General features: G+C 38.5%; 1 protein-coding gene across 1 annotated transcript in view; it reads left to right on the plus strand.

Moving 5' to 3' along the window:
• ANKRD55 (ankyrin repeat domain 55) overlaps positions 1-21,138 on the plus strand; it is a 534,677-nt gene that overhangs the window by 286,544 nt on the left and 226,995 nt on the right. Inside the window, exon 4 of the mRNA XM_086700691.1 lies at positions 1,482-1,519. The gene's annotated coding sequence lies outside the window, so the exon portion shown is untranslated. The remainder of the gene's footprint in view (positions 1-1,481; positions 1,520-21,138) is intronic.

Raw genomic sequence — 21,138 nt, forward strand, 5'->3', positions numbered from 1 at the left:
TATGTGAGCAGGCATGGAAACAATATTCGTCTGATTGTGCATCTCCATCAGGGCTCTCAGGTAACCAGGTGCGTTGAGCAATAATATTTTGAAAGGGATCTTTTGCCTAAATGTCCATCAACTGATGAATGGATAAAGAAATTCTGGTTTATATACACAATGGAGTACTACGTGGCAATGAGAAAGAATGAAATATGGCCCTTTGTAGCAACATGGATGGAACTGGAGAGTCTTACGCTAAGTGAAATAAGCCATACAGAGAAAGACAAATACTATATGTTTTCACTCTTATGTGGATCCTGAGAAACTTAGCAGAAACCCATGGGGGAGGGGAAGGAAAAAAAAAAAAAAGGAGGTTAGAGTGGGAGAGAGCCAAAGCATAAGAGACTCTTAAAAACTGAGAACAAACTGAGGGTCGATGAGGGGGGGGGGGGGGAGGGAGGAGAGCGTGGGTGATGTGTATTGAGGAGGGCACCTTTTGGGATGAGCACTGGGTGTTGTATGGAAACCAATTTGACAATAAACTTCATATATTAAAAAGAAAAGGGGGGGATCTTTTTTTTCTGAGCAGCAGGTCTCCACAGTGGGCTTAAAATATTCAGTCGACCATGTTGTAAAGAGATATGTTATCATCCAGGCTTTGTTGTTCCACTTATAGAGCACAGACAGAGTAGTCTTAGCATAATTCTTAAGGGCATTAAGATTTTCAGAATGATAGATGAGCATTGGTTTTAACTTAAAGTCACCAGCTGCATTATCCCTTAAGAAAAAAGAGTCAGCCTGTGCTTTCCAGCCTTGAAGCCAGGCATTGTCCTCTCTTCTGTAGGCATGAAAGCTCTAGATGGTATCTTCTTCTAATAGAAGGCTGTTTCATCTACATTGGAAATATGTTGTTCAGTGTAGCCACTTTCATGATTTATCTTAGTTAGATCTTCCAGAGAACTTGCTGCAGCTTCTACATGAGTGCTTGCTTCTTCGCCTTGCATGTTTATGTTGTGGAGATGGCTTCTTTATTTAAACCTCATGAACCAACCTCTACTAGGTTCAACTTTTTCTTCTGTAGCTTACTCATCTCTCTTAACCTTCATAGAATTGTGAAGAGTTGGAGCCTTGCTCTGGGTTAGGCTTTGGTTTAAGGGAATGTTGTGGCTGGTTTGATTTTCTATCCAGACCACTACAACTTTATTCATGTCAGCAATAGGGCTGTGTTGCTTTCTTCTCATTCATGTATCTACTGGAATAGTGCGTTTAATTTTCTTCGTGAACTCTTAGCATTCACACTTTGGTTAACTGGAGCAAGAGGCCTAGCTTTCAGCCTCTCTTGGCTTTCATCATGCCTTCCTCACTAAGCATAATCATTTCTAGCTTTTGACTTAAAGTGAGAGACATATAACTCTTCATCTGACTTGAAGACTTAGAGGCCATTGTAGGGTGGTTAATTGGCCTAATTTCAGTATTGTTGTGTTATAAGAAATGGGGAGTTTCTGAGAAGAGGGAGAGAGAGATGCGGGAATGGCTGGTAAGTGGAGCAGTCAGAACATACTTAACATTTATTCATTAAGTTTGCCAACTTATATGGTCATAGTTTGTGGCACTGCACAAACAATTAGAATAGTAACATCAAAGGTCAGTGATCAAAGACACCATAGCAAATGTAATACTAATGAAAAAGTTTGAAATATGAGAATTACCCAAATGTGATACAGATACACAAAGTAAGCAAATGCTCTTGAAAAAATGGTGCCAATAGACTTTTTCAATGCAAGATAGCCATAAGCCTTCCATTTATTAAAAAAAAAAAAACAAAAAAAACAACACACAATTACCTGTAAAAGGTACTAAAATGAAGCCCAATAAAACAAAGTATGCCTGCAAAGTCCTGCTGAAGATGAGCTCACACTCTAAAATTACAAATTGTCAGGCAACAGTCCTCCAAGAGATAGAATTAGGCACAAAACATGCAACAGGATTAGAACCTAGGAACTAAAATAACTTAGTAATTTAAATAACAACTTATTAACATGAATCATTTCGTGATTAAGGACATACAAAGAAAAAAACCCCAGCTATAAGAAAAGAAATAACACTTAAAATAAGAAAGAGTGAGCATGATGGAGAAGATAAAACTAGATCCCTGCCTCACTCTGTATACAAGATAAATTCCAAATATATTAGGATTTAAGTGTGAAAAGCAAAGTTTAAAACTTTTGGAAGAAAACATAGAATATTATGACATTGGAATAGGAGAAGTTTTCTTGTACAGGACACATAAATCAGAAACCATAGAGGAAAGTTGGATAAATTTGAGCTTTATTAAAATGAAAAACTTCTTTGGGAAAAAGGATATCATAAAGAAGAAACAAATAGTCTGAGGAAGATATTTGCACCCTATATAAAAAGGAATCCCATAACTTAATAAGAAAATGATAGTCAATCCGGTTGAAAAAGATATTAATGGTTCACATAAGAGGCAATATAAATGGTTGATAAATGTATGAAAAGATTCTCCAGTTCACAAGTAATGAGGAAGTTGCAAATAACAACAAAAGTTGGCAAGGATGTGAGGAAACAGGAACACTTATGCATGTAGGGGCATATGTTGGAACCACCATTGTGGAGAGAAATTTGGCTGGATCTAATAAAAATGAAGATGTACATACCATCTCTCTCACCTGTCCACAGAAGGCAGGTAGTTGGTGAATACCAAGTGACCAACTGACTTAATCTGAGAAATAAAGAAAAAAAAAAGATATTTTCATTGATACAAGTGGAGACGATTGCATTTTGAATAACTTTTAAGTACCTGCTATGCCTGCCAACAAGCAAAGAAAGGCGACTAGTTAAAATTATGTATTTCAAAATAAATGGGCACAAGAAGAACTTCTTGGGAAGTGAAGGCACTGCTAATATAGCCATATGAATTTAACAACTGAAGACGAAAAAATTTAGAAGCACAAGGAGAGGAGCCAAATAGCTTATGAGCTTGCTATGGAAAGGCAAAATTAGCCAGCTCCAAAACTGTCTTACTCAGCAATACAATTTATTCAAAAGTGCAATATTGAAGTCAGATTCTGCAGTGGAAACTAATCATATGGTTCTTGGGCTTTTAGCTATAAGATGAAACTTTAAAATGCTTAAATACACTTGCACAGATTGAATTTCCTGATTAAAAAAACTTCTGTTTCTGTTGTAGTTTTTAAAATAATTGACTCCTAAGCATCTTATTTTTCTTGAATTGGCCCTTGTGCAAAAAGTTTGTTCATTGCTGCCCTAAGTGTAGCTGTGTGTAATAGAAACAAAGGTTTAAAAGGAGGGGATTCACCTAACTGAGCAATGTCGGAGACAGTGGGAGATATTTTTAAAAGCACTGGCCTTTTTCCCATTGGAAAGCATCCACCCAGTACTATCATGCAGCTGCCACTGATTTGTCTCTTTATAAGACCAATCATTATAGGCACATAGAAAATAAAAACTTGAAAAAAAGCTCATCACTCACCATCAGGGAAATACAAATCAAAACCACCATGAGATACCACCTCACACCTGTCAGAATGGCTCACATGAACAACTCAGGAAACACCAGATGTTGGCGAGGATGCGGAGAAAGAGGATCTCTTTTGCAATGTTGGTGGGAATGCAAGCTGGTGCAACCACTCTGGAAAACAGTATGGAGGCTCCTCAAAAAGTTAAAAATAGAACTATCCCACGACCCAGCAATTGCACTACTAGGTATTTATCCAAAGGATATAGGTGTGCTGTTTTGAAGGGACACACGCACCCCAATGTTTTTAGTAGCACTATCAACAATAGCCAAAGTATGGAAATAGCCCAAATGTCCATCTATGGATGAATAGATAAAGAAGATGTGGTACATATATACAATGGAGTATTACTCAGCAATCAAAAAGAATGAAATCTTGCCATTTGCTACTACATAGATGGAATGGAGAGTACTATGCTAAGGGAAATTAGTCAAAGACAATTATCATATGACTTCACTCATATAAGGACTTTAAGACACAAAACAGATGAACACAAGGGAAGGGAAGCAAAAAGAATATAAAAACAGGGAGGGGGACGGAACGTAAGAGACTCTTAAGTACAGAGAGGAAACAGAGGGTTACTGGAGGGGTTGTGGGAGAGGGGATGGATTAAATGGGTAAGGGCATCAAAGAATCTACCCCTGAAATCATTGTTGCACAATATGCTAACTTAGATCCAAATTAAAAAAAAATAATTAATTAACTAATTAAAAAAAAAATTTGCTCCTGTGATTTTGAGAAATGACCAAAGGGAAACTATTTGTTCTGCCACTCCCAAACCTGTGCATTTATATACCTTTGAATGAATGTATGTTTGGTCGTGTGACTAACTAGAGATCCTTCAGTAGGTTTCACACTCAAGGAACAAACACACAGTCCCAAGGGTAAGAGCAAATACCTTCTCTACCCCAGACATTGATGACTGGGCCTTAAGGCCTTATTTGATCAGGTAAGCAGGTTTAAAGGATTAAATAAGGAAATAATGAGTGAGGTGGGAGAGGTTGCCAAGATTTATGACTTAATTCATCTACCTGCACTGCTCCTTTGCAATGGAGTGGGGGGAGCAGTGTCATTTTTCACTCAGACTGGTGACTGTTGAAAATGATTGCCCTATTCTAGTCTAAGCTAAGTGGGTTGAAGTCTTAAAGTGACAGCAAGATGACAACTGCCCTTTCAGACTTGGGTTTTCAGTGTTTCCTTGGTTTTCAGAGAGGACAAGGGGGGATAATTAGGAAAAGGAAGTCTTATTGTAATAATGTCAGGCTTAGGGAGAGGGAGGTAGATGTTTGTGGACCTTCAAAAAGAAAGTACTTATTAAGTCAAGCTCTTCAGGCTGATAGAAAACAGAGGCATGTTTTCAGGATACTGAAGGAGCCCCAGTGCTCCAGAAGGCACCGTTGATGATCGCTTCATCAGGGGTGGCTACTTTGGACCCTGGATTTGCACAGGTGGGCCTTAGCATAAAAGGGCACCTGGTGGGCATTCTAAGGGAGGAGAGTACTGTGTCCTCTTAAGCCTCCACCATCTGGTAATATTTTACAAATCCTTCATACCTTATCCACTCCTGCTGCCTCAGAGTGCCTTTCCATCAGAAATACCACTTATTCTGAGTCCTGTGAACACATTCGCAGTGGATATTGACTGCTCCTTCGCCCCAGTAGCTCTAGGATTTGCCTCCAGGTCATTGTATCAGAGCATGTAAGAACTGCATTGTTTGGTCAGAAGAGGAATTTTGCAAATAAGGAAGTAAGACCCAGATTGGTGAAGTGACTTGCTAAACTAGTCACTGGAAGAACCAGCTCCTAGACTAGCTGTAGTCTTGTGCTGGGTGCCTTATCCTTCAATGTCTAGGGATAGAGGGTGTCCTGGATCTGGGAGAAATCTTTCAAGAAAAGGGCATTTTCCTGTCTTCCCTGTCACGTCTTCATATCCTCCACTGTCCCCACCCCCTTGCACTGCCCCAAGCCACTTCCAACTCATTGGAGAGTACTACTCACTTTAAACCCCACACAGCAAGAGACCTGGAAAATCCCTGGGCCATGAAGAAGTCCTGGAACAAAACCAAGTATCTGCAGACCTAGCACAGCAGGTGGTGAAGTTACATCTCTATGCAATTTAATTACAAAATTCTCTTTGTGACTGAAGCGTAGGGAGAGGTTATTTTTTTTTTAAAGACCCAGTTTCCCCCTCTTGCTTGGTAACCCCCAGGCATTTCAGCTCATGAACACAACGGACCTCTAAGTGTAGGGCAGGAAAATGCACTTGTACTTCTCAAACATTTCCACTGGCGAGTCTGGGAATTTTTAGAAAGGCAGCCTAGCACTGGGTTTCAGTAGAATTGCTTAGAGTTCTGGTTCTCATCATGTTTTTCTCAGTGTTTGTTTATAAAATTTGCAGATTTTATGTGCTTTCAGCTTTTGAAAAATGCATTAATAGCCTTTAGAGTCTTTTGGTAGCGTTTTTTGTGTTCCTTTAAGAGGCATATCTCCAAAAGATAGGGTTTCACTAATTAAAGCCAGAGAGCAGACTGGAGGGAGTGGCCGCAGGGCTCCATGCAAGGGGTGAGGAATTGGTTCTTTATTCCTAGGACCTTCCATCTCCCCTCCCTCTGCTGTCCAGATGAGGAAGCCTATGTGTGAGATTATGTACCTATTTGCATGATAAAGAGGTACACATTGCATGTGGGAAGGAATGAAATCATCAATAGATACCATTAGTCATTTTAAGTAAAAAGCTAATACCTCTGTGTCCAATAACTGAGATATTGTGGTTAGAAGAAAGATACAATTTTTACAGGTAATTGAATTAGAAACATTTTTATAGGTTGCACTTGCTCAAGCTACTTTATTTCCCACTGCTTCCTAGTGTTGGCCCTGGGGTTCTTTCCAGCAGAACCCTTCACTGTCCATCACTGCAATGTGCTTGTTCCTCTCTCTGCCTTCCTTCCAGAGGCCCTTTTCCTCTGGCCCAGCCAAGCCCTGCCTTGGTTCCAGCCCACTTCCCAGCTCACTTCCCCCATTGGATGCCCTCTTAGGTAAGTCTATCCATGTGTATGGTCTGAATGCCTCATTACAGTAAACAGCTACTGGCTGCTGTTTTATTCATCTGATGTCTTTTCCCCTCTTTGCCTCATGGTGCACCTCCTTCTCCTTTGGGAGAACTGTGTATCACTCACTCTGTATGGTTTCTCTGGTGTACATTCTAAGAATCCTTCTTTCTAACACTTGTTACACTTTTTCAGGGTCTTCTCAACAGAGTGGAAGCTATTCAAGAAGGGAGACTGCCTGTAGGGCTTAATCACTGGGCCCTCCCTGCCTACCTTGCTGCCTAGCTCACAGGAGGGGCCTAAGGAATGCTTAGAGAAGGAAATGAATAATCAGGAGCCAGAGCATCTTGATCCGCAGAAGGAAAATGTCTTATTCAGATAAGGGAAAACTTCACTTTTGCTTAGAAAAGTCAGTGCTCTTCTCATACATACATGTCAGAATTTTTCTTCTCTATTTATGCTTCAGTTTCACTACAATGGTTAGGTCAGAATGAGGCCTTCAGGGCTGAAGCCCATTGTAGACCGATCGGACTTTCTAGGAGGAAGTCAAAGTACAGTCACTAGACAGAGATTCTTTGGGCAACAGGGAAATGTAAGGACATAAGGGTTGCTGACAAGGGGAGAAAGTGTAGGTAGGGGGAGGAAGTGTACCTAGGGGGGCAATCTTGTAGTGCTCTGCAAGCGTAGTCTTGAGACATTTGGAAATGTCTACTCTGAACCTTCAAGCTCAATGAAACCACTCTCTGGCCTCCTTCTCAGTTGGGGCATTTTTTTTTTTTTTAATTTTTTTTTTTCAACGTTTATTTATTTTTGGGACAGAGAGAGACAGAGCATGAATGGGGGAGGGGCACAGAGAGAGGGAGACACAGAATCGGAAACAGGCTCCAGGCTCTGAGCCATCAGCCCAGAGCCTGACGCGGGGCTGGAACTCACAGACCGTGAGATCGTGACCTGGCTGAAGTCGGACGCTTAACCGACTGCGCCACCCAGGCGCCCCTCAGTTGGGGCATTTTTTGTTTACATTTTTGCATAATTATACATTTCCAGGTTAGAGGCTGGAATACCAGGGGCTTCACCCCATTGTTTCACTGGGGAGTATTTGGAAGAGCTGTGAATAGCAGAATAGACTCTCTCTCTCTCTCTCTCTCTCTCTCTCTCTCTCTCTCTCTCTCCTAACCCTCTTCTACTTGATTTATACACTAGAGTGACCAATTGGATCTTTATCTGAAAACTTCTATACCTTTTGGGATGAAGTCTTAATTTAGCATAAACCGAAGAAAAGCCAAGCCAAAAAAAGGAAAAGCAGAAAAATTACAGATCACATGCCCTTTTAGGGATTACTGACCCTGAGCTAAAATGTGAATCACCTCAGTATCCTCCAGACTCCTTATGGGTCCCTATTTCTTCTCCTTCCACTTCTACCCACCTTTCTTCAGGTCCTCAGAACTTTCATGATGGCTCTAATTTTCCTCTTAAGTGATGCAAAAAAAATAATATATTGCCTTTCAGGGATCCTCAGAGTTTAGCAAAGGACAAATCCATAAGCCAAAGGAATGAATCTCAAGGTATTGGATTTAGTTGTTGGGGGTTGGGGGGCATGGGATTTGTCTGGGGTAAAAAAACTTTTCTAGAGTTTCTGAAGTTATGCCATTTAGGTGCCTGCCAGTCAGCCTATTCTTAAGGCAACGCTTCCTTATGGGATATTGTTATATGTGATTTTTATTATTTCTAGCTTCTCATACATCTTTCCCAACCCTAGCACACTAAACTCAGCAGTTTGGTCAGAACAATCCTATTTCAACAAGAAAATTCAATATCCCCTAGAAGTTTCAGGCCTTTCCTTTAAATTTTACTGCACAGGACTTTTTTAGATAAGAGACTATTTGTTTTCATGTTCAAGTTCCCAGTACATAGTACGAAGCCTGGCACATAGTAGATGATTAGTAAAATGAATGTAAGTGACTCTAACCACATTGGTATAACTAGCTTTTGTTCACTTTAGAACAGATACTGTATTTGCTGGGAATCTGGATAAGCAAACAGACTGGTGTTGATTCTTTACTAGTTTGTTTTCTCTTGAAAGCTTACATAAAAGTTGCTTAAAATAGAGGGTTTTTTTTTTTCTCTCTACCCAACAAGAAGCCCAGAAATAGGGCCTATTCTGGAGCCTGATGAGGATATCAAGGAGCCAGACCTTTCCATTTTTCCGAGGCTCATTCCTCATTTGGTCAGAGTTGTCTTCTTCTCTTATGGTCACAATATGGCCGCCACGGTTCCAAGCACTACCTTCTCAGCAGCTGCATTTGGTCAGGGTCCCTCGTAATCTTTTTCTGTAATTAGGGAGGAAGTCTTCCCCAGAAACCTCAGTACACTTCCTCTATACCTGAATGCCCCAAAGTAGATCACATGGTTCCTTTACATCAGTCACAATATAGGGGAATGGAATCACCTTCAGGGGCTTCCACGTTCTCAGTCATTCTGACCCAGGGGAGCAGTTGCTTTTCTCTGACCTCCTTGGCTCCACTTCCTGAGCCCAGTGGACAGAGGGGGAATGCTTGTCTGGTAAACAACCAAGAGTGTCAGCCCAGATTCCATCATATCAATATTCCTCTCAGGCTTTTTTTCTGCAGATATAAATCCAAGTTGGCTCCTTCTCAAGGCAGATATCGAAGGAGGAGACTTTAAGAGTCACAAGACTGTATTATTATTTTTAATTAATAGAAGTTTTTAGAAGTTACAGGAAGAGTTGAACCATCCTGCCACAAAGCAATTTTAAAGGAAATTATCTTAAAATGTTTTCATAAGGTTAAAGATGCTACCCAAATTTACTTCTCCTCTTAAGAGAGAAACATCACAAACTTTACCATGAACTATACTTAATCCATTTGCATGGGAATACTTGAAATTTTGACTGATATCAGATCTTTAATATTAGAGCTTATAGTTTTTTACAGTATAATTTTTTTAACCCATTCTAAATTCAATCATCCTTGAGGTCAAAGGTAGATGCTGGAATCCTGGTTTACTTTGTTTTCCTATTTTCTTGTCATTTATGTGGCACACAGAGTCACTTATCAAATCCCACATTTTCCAGGTTAATCCAGTCAAATCCACCTTTAGGACAATGCTTCACTGTACCTATGCAGCCAGGTGTGTGTGTGTGTGTGTGTGTGTGTGTGTGTGTGTGTGTGTGTGTACACTCTATCTACTCTTAAAAATATGGAAATGGTTTCTAGATTCTAAGACAACAGACTTAGAATGGAATGGAGATCTCAGAGAGAGAGAGAGAGAGAGATTTCAGACCCTGTATCAGGGAACTTGACCTAAGAAAATGGTGCTAATCCAGATCAATAGTTTAGTGATGATGTGAGGAAATCTGGGTCACTACATAAAAAACAAAACAAAACAACAGGATCAATACTTTATACCTATATAAAAGAAGACTTTAGCTGGATCAAAGATCTAAATATGAAGGTAAAACCATACAGCTAGTAGAATAAACCATAAAAGAATATTTTTGTGGCTCAAAATGAAGAAGGGGATTCTAAAAAGACGAAAGTCTTTGACCATAATGGTCAGAGAGGATAGCAAATTGGAAGAAGGATTATCATCATCAACTAAATATTTACAATGACTTAATTGACAATGGGTTTATATGGATAGTATACAAAGATTCTTGCAAATCAGTAAGAAAAAGACAAAAAAAATCATTGCAAAAAATGGGCAAGGTAAAAAAGGAAAGTCATGTAAGAAGAAATCCAAATGGCTAGTACATATGTGAAGACATGATAAAATGAATAATAATTGGGGAAATGCATTAAAATTCACTTAAAATGCATTAAAGCAGCCATGATATACTACTTTATTCCTATAAAATCATAAGTTAGAAATTTGATAATGTGAAGTGTAGGGGAAAATACACGATTACACAAACTTTTATGTATTGCTGGTGGGAATACAGCCCAGTTCAGACATTCCAGAGAAAAATGTGGCAGTGCCTAGCCAACTAATGTGTATGTATCTTACTTTTTGTTTTTTCAAATGTTTATTTATTTTTGAGAGAGAGATAGAGAGCACAGGCAGGGGAGGGTCAGAGAGAGAGGAAGAGAGAGAAAATCCCAAGCAGGCTCTACACTGTCAGCACAGAACCCAGTGCGGGGCTTTAACTCATGAACTGTGAGATCATGACCTGAACCAAAGGCAGATGCTTGACCAAATGAGCCACCCAGGTGCTCCATCTTATGTTTTTTAGTAACACCATTCTTGAGAAATTCTCACGCAGGTCCCTAAGAGTATAGATACACATGTGTATCAGTGCAGTTGCTGGGCCAGTGGAGAATTGAGTAGCAAATTAAAAGTCCATAACCAAGGCAGTTGATTATCGAAGGGTGGTGAATTTTGGAATACAATATGTAGTTAGAAGCAAAAAATTAGATACACAAAGAAATCTTAAAAACATGATGGGTGCAAAAAATAAGGAAAAGAACCGAGTTTTTCTAAGCACAATATAATTTAAGTAGAGTGAAAACACAGACATGCAAAAAATACTGGACAATTTATAAGGAAACACACAATTCCAAAGATAGGTATCAAACCCATTCAGGGTATAGCTTAATGTGGGAATGGGGAAGGGGGCAGTTATTAAGGACTACCCAGAAAGCAACAAGAAATGAAGCAAGAGCAGGGCATGGCGTGAGTAATGAGGATAATATGTCATGATTCAGCCAGCCCTCAGTATCTGAGGTCCAATACAAATAAGTAAAATAAAAAGACACAGTAAAAATAACCAGGGAAAGATCTCAAATGCTCAGTTTAATTTTAAGTACTGCAGAAAAGGTATATGTTTGATGATTTAACACTCCCTCTCCTTCCTGGTTGTTTGCTTCTTAGTAGTAATTTGAAAAAAACATTCTAATATGGGAGACGGCACTTTCTGGCTCTCTTCTAGTATGGTTTATTCCTTGCTTCTATGGTAAAAGTGCCCTTATTATAGCTGAACATATGGTTATCTGAAATAAAGATGACTTCAAATATCCCCTTGCAGTTAGGGGGCCATGAGACTAAGTTGTGGTCGGTGAGATGTTAGGAGAACATTATCTCTCATCAACTATACAGGAGGATTTTTTAAATCTCCACATCCCATTTGCTAACATCCAGCATTACCTATCTGTCTGGCTTTCAAGTCCTAGGATGTATAGAACCTGACAGACCAGTTCTTTACTTTCAATCAGTAGTAAACCTTTGTCAGCCTCATACAGAACACATCCACACTTCACAACATCAAAAGTACCATAAACAGAGCAAAACCAATAGGAATGTATTCTTAGTGTGGGGTCCCTCTACAGAGACAGGGCAGGGGGAGAAAAGAGCTGCAACAGACTTGTCCTAAGTGGCCATTGTGGAGGACAAGGTCTAAAGGCACCAAAGTTGTAATTCCAGTTTGTATGCTAATTCCCACTAGTCCCTAAGCAGGTCAGTTCATTCCATCAGTAAAGTGGACAGACTAATAATGGCCTCTCCTTGGAGCAATAAGAAGTAAAGTCTGTGAAACACTTTGAAAGAATCACTGTTGTTACAGTTCACAGAGAGGGAAACACTCAGAAACAGAGGCCTTGGGCTTAGCAGGGACAGAAAAGGTCAGCATGTCCCAGCCTGTGCACTGATCTAATTAATCACTGGGCAACCCTCCCACCGGCCAAATTCAGATGTCTGTCTCTCTGTATAATGTCTAGAATGTACAGATGAATATGAAAGAGTCAAAGTTTCTACTGAGAGATTAAAATGCCACTTTGAGTCTGTGCGTCTGTGTGCATGTGCGTGTACGTGCACATGTGCATATACAAATGCTGCTGTAGATTTGTAATATAGGTCAATATGCATCTCTTTTAGAAAATCTTCTGGATTTTTGCCTACACTTGAAATGCACTCAGGGCAGCAGGTAGCATTGTGTTTGGCCACAATAATAATAAGCACTAATAAAACATAACCATTTCAACTCTATGTATAACCCCCTGCCAGAGGCATCAGTGCCTTCAAGCTTATGTAAGAGTCCAGTGCTTTGTGGAAAATGTACATTCCTGTTTTTCTTATTATACTATTCCATAGCCTTGCCTTATTATTTTGTCTGGTCCAGAAACAATGAATTATTGGATACTTTTTCACTTCCACTTTTTAAAAAAAGTTGTAACTGTTAAATTCTGGGTTTCCTACAACTCTAGTGTCTGTTCTTTGCAGGATAGACTTCGAGGGTTTTCTTCTCCAGGTGGAAAGCATATCTCCCTTTTACCTGTGCACATGGAGAGACTTGCCAAAGCTGTTCTCTAGACAAAAAGAATTTAAGTCATGTGCAATCTATTCCAAGTAGCATATTCTGTAACTTGATAGAATGACTTTTCTTTATTCCACAGAAAATCTGAACCCAATGATATTCTGGGTTTATTCAAAGTATTTGCAAAAGGGAGACATTTATTATGGTTGCTGTAGTTATGCACTATCGAGCAAAGTGCTTTAGCATTCATAGGCTGGTGGGTGTAATCCTGTCAGCTTCCAGAGGAAACTAAGGATAAAAATACCAATAATATGAAAGTGAATTGTAACATTAGTCCCCCAAGTAAGGTTAAATTTGCAAAGTATGCAAATGAGGATGGTTATCTCCTGGTTATGGCAGGAGTTACTGAATCTTAGTGGAAGAGACATAATTTTGTGAAAAACTCAATGTTCTAAATATGATTTTTTATATATTTTAAAAATACTTTTCTTATTGACAGAGCATCAAAACCAATTCATTCATTCAGCAAACATTTTTTAGAAAAGTACTTTTTGCCAAATGGGGAACTTCAGCATAGAAATACAAACTTTATGAAAAGATTAAGTAGAAATTATAGATCTGTAAACTGCTATATCAGAAATAAAGAATTCATTCAATGTGTTTAACTACAAGACTGGACACAAAAGAAGGAATCAATGAATTTGAAGACAGATCAACAGAATGATCCAAACTGAACCACAAAGAGAAAAAAGAATGAAAAAAAACCCACCACTAAATAGAATGTTATAGGTATCTGAGACACTACCAAATGGTGTCAAAGAAGGATAGGAAAGAGAGATATGGGGCAGCAGAAACACTTTAGGTATAATGGCTAAAAATTGTCCAGAAAGACATTGACTCACAAATTAGTCTCTCAAAACCCTCTGGGAGATTTCTACTACCCCTGGAATAAAACCCAAGTTCATAGAGTAAACCTCTATGTGTATGACCTGGCTCTTTCCTACTCTCCCAACCTAATTTTTCTGCAGATTTTTTTCATCTAGGTTACTTCAGCTGATTTTTTAGTTCTTATTCCAAAATGTTTTTTCCTGGCTGGGACCTCTGGATATTCAGATTTTAGTTCAAACATCAAATTCTCCAGAAAGATATTGTCTCTAAATTATACAACCCCATCTTCCATTCCCCCCCCCTGCCTATTGCTCCCTATTTAATTCTTTTATGGTTATTCTATAGCATTTATAATTATTTGGATTTGTTTTAATTTTTTCTGACTTCACTATTTTATTTCTTACACTAGAAGGTAAACATTCTGAAAGTATGAAGTATGTATTTCTCATACAACAACATAATCTCATTGTTTGGGGCACATAGAAGTTCAACATATATATACACATTATAGGGGCACCTGGGTGGCTCAGTCGGTTAAGCGTCCGACTTCGGCTCGGGTCATGATCTTGTGGTTTGTGGGTTCCAGCCCCGCATCAGGCTCTGTGCTGACAGCTCAGAGCCTGGAGCCTGTTTCAGATTCTGTGTCTCCTTCTCTCTCTGCCCCTCCCCCACTCGCACTGTGTCTCCCTCTGTCTCAAAAATAAACATTAAAAATTTTGGGGGCGCCTGGGTGGCTCAGTCGGTTAAGCGGCGGACTTCGGTTCAGGTCACGATCTCGCAGTCCGTGAGTTCGAGCCCCGCGTCGGGCTCTGGGCTGATGGCTCAGAGCCTGGAGCCTGCTTCCGATTCTGTGTCTCCCTCTCTCTCTGCCCCTCCCCCGTTCATGCTCTGTCTCTCTCTGTCTCAAAAATAAATAAAAAAAGTTAAAAAAATTTTTTTTTTAATTTAAAAATATATATGTACACATTATATATAAAATTGTGTGTGTGTGTGTGTGTGTGTGTGTGTGTGTGTGTGTGTGTGTAAAGCAACACAGAAGATTTCAGGAATTACAGGGCTCTGCTAAGATTCTGAGTAGCTCAGCTTACATTCACTGATGCAACTCACTCTTCCAGCTCATCTTCACTTCCTCCTTCTGCTTCTCACGTTAGTAGGGTAAAAGAGCACATATTTTCACAATATTTTTACCAAAGAAGACACATAAGTTTGCTTCATCCACACAGATGCCAATGAAAATCAAGCAGAAAAGGGAATAGGAAACTGACGCTATGTGGTTAATTTATTTTAGACTTGCTGCCTAACTGATGACTAACTCAGGCTTCTGTTAGATTTGGAGCTGACTTTTCCAGAATTGACTTTTTCAGTCTTTCCTTATTGGCCACTTTCTCTACTCAGAACTGAGCTTTCACAAAAAAAAAAAAAAAAAAAGGGGGGAAACAAACTATTTAATTAAAATAATATACATTTGAATAGGTCTCTTAATTTTTACAAGTATTTTATCTGTATTAACTTTTCCTGAAGCAACACTGTAACAAAACATAAATGGGCCAATTTTAAAATATTTCTATCAAAGTTAGAAAACTTAGGTTAGAGAGATTAGGTGACTTCCAAGATCAACAGGAAAATATCTAAGTTGCAAGTACCTAAAATTATCTCTTAACATTTTTTTTCTGCCAGTGTTTATCCTATTGACAAGATACATTTTCAATCTCTAAGTCTTGGGTTATCTACTATTAATGTTTTATTTTCATAGATAGGGCCTTTGAAAATCAGGCTATTAAAGTCTCTAATGGGGAAAGATAGAAATAGCAAGAAATAGTCTTACCACGAGGTCAGAACTAAGACCTTAACACACTCTCAAAATTTGTATCTGTTCCTTGCTTCTAATGTGGTTAACTTACAATCTTGTCCTGCTTTCTTCCAGAAACCAAAATGCCAGACAGTTATCCCTATTGTATCTTACGTTATGCTCATCAGATTATTAGTGTTTTTAACCAGCAGCCATGCATTTGGCATATATAAGAGAAAATAATTCCCAAGTCCTCTATGAAAAGGCAGAGTTGAAGAAGGCATGTTGATGAAGTACTTGCTTCAGATGCCATCTTAGTGTCTCTGTTTAAATATGTCTTAATATTTCTGAAACCATCATTTTCATTATGAAACTACCACCCCCAACATGAAACTTAATTCTCCAATTTGCCCCACCTAGCAACTTTGTGTCTTCACTAAGCTTTCATTTTATAAAGGATGACAGGAAACCTCCTTGGTTATGGCTTCAAGGAGTAATGATGTGGTAAAATAACATGGCATTGTCCCAGTTCATGCTCTAAATCCTAACTTTCTCTGGGTTGAGATTCAGCCAAGTGCCTTGTCTAATGAGAGCAGTGCTGGGAACATGAAAAAGAAATAGTATGAACAGCCTCCAATTACAAACCAGCAGGAGAAATAATGTACATACATGTAATGTAAAGATATTCATTCAAAAATTACTTACTGATTCCCAATTCCCCTATCCCTGAGCCAGATTCTAGAGGCATAAATATTAATAAAAAAAACAGTCTCTATTCAAGGAGTTCATAGTGAGGAAGACCTTTTCAAACTACCCAAACTCTGTAAGTAGACCTTTAATTACAGAGTACTTATGAAAGTCCTTTGAAACCTGTAAAAATGCTAGGCAAATATTAAGGCATTTAAAATTCTATAGTAAATGGAAAATAACCATGATACATTTTTAAAATTCTCTTTATTGGGCCGCCTGGGTGGCTTAGCCAGTTAAGTGTCCGACTTTGGCTCAGGTCATGATCTCGCAGTTCCTGAGTTTGAGCTCTGCATCAGGCTCTGTGCTGACAGCTCAGAGCCTAAAGACTGCTTCAGATTCTGTGTCTCCCTCTCTCTGTACCTCCCCTGTTCACTCTCTCTCTCAAAAATAAAAATAAACATTAAAAAAAATTTTAATATCTTTATTAATCAAAAGCTTATCTTGTCGTCTTTTTTTCTTAATCCTTTTTTCCCTTAATCCTTTAAAAAATTTTTTAGTTTTATTTATTTATTTTTAGAGCGAGAGAGAGCACAAGTGGGGGAGGGGAAGAGAGAGAGGAAGAGAGAGAATCCCAAGCAGGCTCTACACTGTCAGTGCAGTGTCCCATGTGGGGATCAAACTCATGAACCTTTGACCTGAGCCAAACTGACTGAGTCCCCCAGGTACCCCTCCCTTAATCCTTTTAAAAGGATTTTTTTAAGGGGTTCAGATTTCTAAGATTCTAATAGGTTCTACCCAGTGGAGGAATGCCCAGTTTACATGGTTAGAGTAGTACCAGAGACTAACATACAGTTTCTGGATCATAATACACACACAGTTTTTATTGAATGCCTAAAGGAAGGGATAATTTGAGTCATAAACAGATGGGATGGGATAAAGGAAGGCAGCATATGGCAGTGGAATTTTGTTGAGTGTAAATAGCAGCAGAGCTATTCCTGCTTTCTTTGGGCCATAATCTCATGAGACTAAATGAAGCTCCATTATGATTACTCCAAATGTTTTATGTGTCAAGCAGAGACTTTATGGTACACAGTGGAAGCTTAGTAAACCTTCAGGACTGGTAAAAGACAACTTTTTCATTTGACCTGCTTTTAAGGGAAACACCTTAATTTTTTCTTTCTTGTTGTTCAATCTTAGATGCCTAATTCAATGTGTTTTCCATTCACTGTGCAAAGAGATATTTAACTAGTTCAATAAATAATTCTAGAGAAATAGCATCTTATTTTGGCAAAAGTAGAAGGGTGAGAATGACAGTGATCCCTAGGGATGATGATACTAAGAGGAGGCCTCAAGAAAGGCTGGATTTGCCAAGTGATGTCCCTATCTGAGGAAATTTAGCTACTAGGACAGAGATCTTTCTTTGGGCACAGTTGCTGGAGTCTCTACTAGAATAGTTGTAGTCATTACTGGGCATCAGTCCCCCAAATTATAGAGATACATGGAAAGATTACATGACTTCAGAAAACACCCACTAAAGCAGTGGAATCCTAGGAGGATTTCTAGCTGTACAAGTTTAGATCATCAAGGACAAAGAAAGGACAAAAATATTTTAAAGATCGGAAAAAGTTAAATGCTCTGAAAAAAGGGTTAAGCTATATTTTAAGATTTAAAAGTCCCCTGAAGCTAGTAGATTATAAAGAGAAGAGCGAGGTGACAGTGATAATCAAGGCAAACTTCAGCCTTGAATTGCAATATCTAGGTCCCAGGAATAGGCGTCACAGAAACTCCATTGCTTTTTGGTTTCGAAATGTTGCAAGCAAGGGCCTAGAAAGACATTCCTAAGAAGTAGACGATAACTGGCTGTCCGATAAGAAGTGGGACTCAAGGCCCAGGCCAGTGTTCTAGTTGTGCAATCTATTTCTCTGTAGAAGTGAATTGGGGGTGAGAAGGTTAGAGACAACAGTTGGAAGAACTCTCTGTCTACAGAGAGGCAACCTGCCCAGACTCTCCCATTGGATTGCCAAGGTCCAATTACTACTTCCTTCTTCATGACTATGGGCAAATTTCATCAATCTCAGAGCCTTGCTATTCTCTTTGGTAAATTTGGGTAACAATTACAGTCTTGTCTCAGTCTTGTTGGGTGATTACATTCTATCAGTAACCTAGGACATGGTGAGTGCTCAGTAAACAGTAATTATTTAATATTGATTTACCTGCTGCCACAATTCAATAATATACTGGTAATCAACATGTCATTACTGTAGATTTGAGGAGAGTCAGTTTTAAAAGCAGGAGAATTCTTGCAATTCGAGAGTGGCCCAGTGACTGAAAAGCATCAAAGGCTTTCTAATATCATGGCTGTCAAAGATCCGCAGTGACCAGCCATGGACAAAAAGCAATTCACCTTCATAAATGAAGAACCACTTCTGTTTAGAGAACCTAGTATAAGGATTTACACTAGAGGTGAAGTTTCTCATCTACTGAAAGACTAGAAATGATGATTCACACCCATATATTTTATAGCAGCAATTTTCTTGGAAGAGTAAGTTGTAGATCCCTTTTGAGCAGAGCATTATGAAGCCGGGAATCCGGTGAGTCAAAGGTGATTCTAAGTGAATGGAGACGCCATAGGATTCTAAGACATGGTTATTCCAAAATAAACCAATATAACCAAACATACTGAGATTTCTTACAGGGATGCTTAAAGACATTCAACATAGAATACAAACTTTTTCTCTGTTAGGAACAGCAGCCTATTACATAAAGCTGGAAAACAATCTTCAGTAGTGTTTTTTTGTCTGAAGCTCTGGGTTCAAACTCTGTATAGTGTTAGGGGCTGTCAGTATTTGAACCTACTATAGATTTTCCAGTTCTTTTTCTGCCAATTCTCTTAATTTCCAAAGTGAGCTTTCCCATTCATGTCCCATATTGTTTGATCTCTGAGGCTTGGCTCATGTTTTTATGCTCCCCACAGAGTCTTTCCCTTTATCACCACAAGTCGACATCCAACCCATCTCTCCATGTCCAACTCACATATCTTTTTGTCCCCAGAGTGTAGCCTGATTCCCCAACTGGAAGCAATGTTGGCTATCCCTATGCTCACCAAGCTATCTGTATATATCTCTTTCATGGAATCCACTTTCTCCTTTGTATTATAATTATTTGACCAAATAATTTGACTAAATAGAGCCTCTCTCATAGATTATAAGCTCTCTGAAGTCAAGGTTCACTTCTGATATATCTTTAACTCAATTTAGTGAATGTTTATTAAATACATGTTGTGTACTAGGCACTTAGTTGGTGTTCTGCCTCCTTTACAAGACCCATTATTTGCTGGGATATGGTTACTAAGTGAATCAACAAGTGAGATAAGTGAGATAAGTGATCTCAATCTGTTCCTTTGGTTCTTTTTCAGTCTGTCTTCCAAATGGTCCCTGTAAAAAATAAATTCAAATCTAGAACACACACACGTGCACACACACACACACACACACACACACACACACACACAGAGGCACTATTATCCTATGCCTTATCCTAGATAAGAGAAGCTTTACCATAGTGCATCTGGCTACAGCCCGAAGATGATCAAGATCTGCTAAAACAAAAACTAAATTCTAACCACATCAAAAATATATCTTTATGTCCTTTACACAGGGATTTTATTTGGTTATTTCCTCTCCAATTAAATTGTAACCTCCTTTTGGGTGGAAGCTGATTTGTACCTTTTTATCTGGAGTCTTATATATAGTAGAAACTCAATAATTTTGGGGGGGATGTATGGAAAATTCAAATTTGTATTATGCAGTAATTTAAAACTATAAGAGATGTACCATGTTCTATAAAGAAAGAATAACTGGATATAGGTAAAGATTGAGAGGCTTCATTCATTGTTGTCATAGATCTTTTAAAGTAATTGGAGTTCGTGCATTGGCTGACTTTAGGTTAATTTTAAGAAAAAAATTAATTCAGATGTTTCAAGATTCCCACAAAATATTGTTGGCTAATAATATCTTGTTTGCCTTAAACACTGAAGGTTAGACAAACCTCACCAAAAGAAAATCACATTTGCTTCTATAGTTGATGCCTCTCCATAAGATCTCAACTTTCCTTTTTTTTTTAAAAAAAATGATGCCATTAAAATATAAAGTAGCTGAAATGAATTATGAGTCTTTTTGGAGCAGGGGGAGGGAAAAAAATCTTTCTTCTGGGATACATTTTTTTAAGTTCCTCTTTCTATTTGAAATGCTTCCTGACTTAACAGCTTGCAAGAATTTCATAATCCCATGAGTGCAGGGAAGACTAGTTCTGCAGAATAGTAGAAAAATATTTCTTGCAAATTAGAAAATTAATTGTTTCTTTTGCTAACCCTATTCAAGACTTGTTCAGTGGTTTACAAATGCCACTTCCTTGTGGTTATCTTTTCCAAGGTTACTGTGCATGGACATAGATAAAATATCCTGTATAAAATTATTGATGCTATCAAAAGATTCAAGAGTCCTTAATATCACCAGAGATATATCACCCCCAAGCTGTTTGCTAATGAGTACATTAAACCTATTACACCAAGTCAGACTGCTAAGAGTTGTCAAGTTACAATTTTCAAAAAGTTGGAAATGCATCTTATACAAATATACAAATAGCTAGCATGTGTCAAAGAATTATTAAACTTGTTAATGATACAACTAGAAGGATGACAAAGCTGACTCAAAGGGGAATATGGGAACTGATACCAGGAAAGAAAAATTGGGGTATAAATTGCAAATTTAGACATCAAACTGGTTAATGGTATATAGGCAATAAAGCCATAACTGTTCTTTTTTTCCAAATAGAAATCATTTTTTCCAGATAGAAATCACTTGCGATATATCGATTGATTGATTGATTTTAATTTCATTTTTTAGTTTTTTTAAAT

Source organism: Puma concolor, chromosome A1 (genome assembly GCF_028749965.1).
Source record: "Puma concolor isolate L17-30 chromosome A1, mPumCon1.1.hap2, whole genome shotgun sequence".
Taxonomy (NCBI): Eukaryota; Metazoa; Chordata; class Mammalia; order Carnivora; family Felidae; genus Puma; species Puma concolor.